At 43.4% G+C, this 4,216-nt stretch overlaps 1 pseudogene; it reads right to left on the reverse strand.

Annotated features, from left to right (window-relative positions):
• Positions 1-204: 204 nt before the first annotated feature.
• LOC101991066 lies at positions 205-3,636 on the reverse strand (annotated as a pseudogene).
• Positions 3,637-4,216: the final 580 nt, after the last annotated feature.

Consider the following 4,216-nt stretch of genomic DNA (forward strand, 5'->3'; position numbering starts at 1 on the left):
GAGTGGATGGGGGGGAGGGAGGAGGGGAGGGAGGAGGGGATGGGAGGAGGGGAGGGAGGAGGGAGGGGAAACTGCAGTCAAGATACAAAAGAACTGAATAAAATTAATGAGAAAATAAACAAAATCTAAAAGCAGTTCTATCTTTCAAATAACAAATAAATATGAAGTCCCAAGGGCCTTGTTGCTGCACACCAGTTCCCACTGTCACTTCTCCACCAACGCTGTCACTGCTGCCACTGGTGTTCTTATGCTTCCTCTGACTGATGCTCTCAATTCTCCAGTCTCAGCGTTCAGTGTATGCATCACCCAGTCCACTGTTTCTCAGCGCTTGTTAGCCTTGGAAGACACAGTGCTCACCAACAGTCCTTCAAAGTAGCTAAGGAAGCTGACCCCTTTCACGATGATGATAGCTTCCTGGGTCAGGACAGTTTTCTCTGGGTCCTGGTGGTGTGGCTTTTATGTGAGCCTCTCATCTACTGAGACCATATTTAAAAGGAGGTATTAGTGGACTTGAACGCCATTGTCTTCTTTATGGGAGAGGCTACAGAATGCTCTTGCATGTATGTTCTTATTCATACTGTACCAATAAAAGACATTACAACGGGAGACAGAACTCACTCTGTGTTGGACAATCTGTGGCTACGCAGCTCTCCTGAGGGATCAACATGTCTGTCCAGCATATCAATGCCAACCATGCTCAGGTTCACGAGGTTGGTCATTTCTGCACTGTGGCGGTGGTAATCATCTCCTGTGGGTGATCAAAGACATGCTCTGAAGCTCAGCTCCTCATGATGCCAGTTGCCTGTCTGGTGTCGATGATTTGTTCCTTTGAATGTGTGTGTGTGTGTGTGTGCGCGTGTGTGTGCATATACAGTTTCTTTACCTGCTCACCAATTGATAGATGATCCATCAACAAATCCTGCTGTTTCTATTTCCAAAATCTATCTAAAATCCAGCTCCTTTCACCAGCCTCACTCAAGCTAAGGTCATTTCTACTAGCACTCAAGCCCTATGTCATATAGCTTCCCTGTTCATACTATTTCATATATCCCTGTTTCAATTTTGGAAAGGGGTCAGAGTCTTAACATGGTCACGTGATCTCTTCACCATTAGCTTTTGATCTTATTTTATTATATCTCTCTTCTACACTATGCTCTGTCCATATTGGCTCTCTTACTATTCCTCAAATGCACCAAGTATGCACTCACTGTGGTACACTAGAAACTGGCCAAGGAAACACCAGCCTCAATGGCTGGAATCTATTTGCATGTTCCTGTCTTGTTCTTGGTTTTGCTTGACTGAGCCTTGGACCTGGAGGCCAGGGTATGCTATGTATCTTCAGGAAAGTCATTGTAGACATGATTATGTTTTGAAACATAGACAAAGAGATGTACTTAGGATGATCTAAGGGACCTTAAATATGATCACACAGGCTCTAAACAGAGAGGCAGACACTATGTGCCACAAACAGGGGACAAGGTCATAAAAAGATAGAGCAGAGAGATATTGAGGATGCTAGACTAGATAGGGGAGCTGTGGCCACAAGCCAAGGAGTTCCGCAGCTACCGGAAACTAACAGAGGCTGGAACTGCTTGGATTGGGAGTCCAACCTCAGATGCAGCCTGCTCAGACCACCGCTTCCAGATAGCCCCTGAATTTGACAGAACCCATTATGTCACATGCCTTAGGAAAGGACTCTGTCACTAAGCCACACCTCTAGCCCTGACTTCTTGGTTTCACCGAGTTTACTGTCATTTGACAGCAGCCACAGGAAACTCATGTAAGCATCTCTTGCCATTTCCTCTGTCTAGCATCTCCCCAAACCAGATGTCACCAATGCTACTTCCGCTAGCTCCTTCCAGTCTGTGACCTAATACAATTTCAGAAAGGCATCCCCATGGCCCTATGTAAAGCCACCCTTGCACACAGGCATTCTTGCCACCATGATCTCCATTACTGTTCCTGTCTTTATGATTTTCTAACACTCTATGTGTATAAGCTTCCCACTCCTAAAATGCCACCTTCAGAAGAACATATATAGTTTTCTCTTGCAGTTCCTCTATACTACAAACATATAAATCAGGCCCTTTTATAGGGCAAAAGCCTGATAACCACTTGCTGAACAAGTGTGATTTACTTGAGTTATTTACAGCAGCTCCCCAGGAGCAATAGGTGCTATCTGACTACATTCATCGTTCATTTTTAACAACACACACAAATGAGCCACCACAAATACCTTGGTCTAATCCTGCATAAAGAAGGTTGGATCTGGGGCTGACAGGGTAGTTCAGTGGCTGAGAGTACAAGCTGTTCTTGCAGAGGATCCACGGCCAGTCCCCAACACCAGAACCAAGTTGGCTTACAATAGTCTGTAACTCCAGTTCCAGAGGATCTGACACCCTCCTCAGGCACCTTCGTTTTTGTGTGTAAGTCCCCACACAGACACACACACACACACACACACACACACACACGCATGCACACACACTGAAAATAAGTCATTGTTTTATAAGGCAAATAAAGATACAAGCTCTAAAAGTCAACAGTGCCCTACAATAGCACTACAGTCCAGGGAGCAGTCTTCTAAGGAGTTTTATAAAGTATATTCTGGACTTCACAAGTCTCATCTTTGGGGCAGTGCCAAGATGTCAACATTATTTTAGAAAGAAAAAAAACTAAACAGCTGGATTTCAGAGCTACCTCGGATGTTTTTACCCATATGCTCGAGAAGTTGAGAAAGAACGGTTACTGCATTTTCTTATATTTTTGCAATCAAACAGAAATGTTGTTTGGCATTGTGTGTCAGCCACTAATTACTTTTCCATTACCTAAAATGGTCACAGCTGTCGTTGTGCCACGCCTGTCACTGGATAAGATCACTTTAGGAGCTGTCAGATTTTATGCTGTCCATCAAATGTGTTGACATTCACCATCACCAAAGGCCATGATTCTGTGTACTGCAGAGAGGACCTCTCCAGTTCTAAACCACACGGCTATCTTACTTACATTTAGAGTGAGCACTGCTATTCTTTTAACTCTTTTCTTTGTTTTGTTTAATTTGTTTTGGTAAAAAAAAAAATGAGCAGTGGTTGTGGTTTATTTTTATTTTTGTATTTAAATATAGTGATCTATTCTATGTAAACTGAGATCCGTGACACTTTTGGTACACTTTCTGCTTGAACCTCACCCTTTGATCGAGAGGGATGGTGTGGAAGTGGTTGGTTGGTTGGTTGGTTGGTTTTTTAACTATGCAAATGTGTTTGTGTATGTGATTCCTGGTGCCTGTGAAGGACAGAGGCATTGGATCCCACTGAAACCGAAATTGTATGTGGTTGGGAGCCACCCGTCCTGAGTTCTAGCAACTGAATTCAGGTCCTCTGCAAGAACAGTTTCTCTTCTTAACCACCGAGCTATCCCTCCACCCTCGGTTTGGGAGTTTGTATGCTCCAGATCTTTCCTCGGTTTTTGAAGACCATTCTCTTAGCAGAGAATGAATGGGGTTCACCATGGACTGAGTTGAGAAAAAGTGCTTCTGACATGAGAAGGTATTCACCTTGTCATTTTCCCACCTCTCAGCTGTCCAGTTCTGGCACTGGCGTATTCAGGTAACATCTTCAGAACTACTGTGCAGCTCATTCTGTATGGAAACGAATATTGAATAAATGGCAGGGTCATCAATAAATTGATACAGAAAGACTCTACTCTTCTCAATTGCTATCTTGGAGGCTTTTGTTTATGGAACTCAAAGGAAAGAAAAAAGAATAAAGCAGATTTTTAAGCAATGCAACCGATGCATATTGCATGCACTGGGAACTGTGGCTAGTGTTCAGTGTGCATGATCTCACACACCACTTTGAGGTCAGTATTATCTGCACTTTGCCATGGGAGATGCGGAGGAATAGCTCAAATGAATTGCTATGGAGCAGTTAAGTCATTTGGCTTGCTCAAGCACCCATAAGCATTTGATCAAAGATTCCACTCTAGGCCTGTCTGGCTCCACATTTATTATTTAACCAATTACTTGGCTAATTTCCTTGCTATGGTGTAAATTTAATCAAAGAATCTGAGGTCCCAAAATGTTTTTCCCGAAAGAGAAAAATTGTCCTGCAAATTGAGAAGAAGACTCGTTTTGCTTTATTCGACTTGGGTTCCCATTCCAGAGAAACACCGGGTGTCTGGGAACTTTGAGGAGGAAGCAGGGCTTTAAAGCAAAAAC

Source organism: Microtus ochrogaster, chromosome 6, assembly GCF_000317375.1.
Source record: "Microtus ochrogaster isolate Prairie Vole_2 chromosome 6, MicOch1.0, whole genome shotgun sequence".
NCBI lineage: Eukaryota > Metazoa > Chordata > Mammalia > Rodentia > Cricetidae > Microtus > Microtus ochrogaster.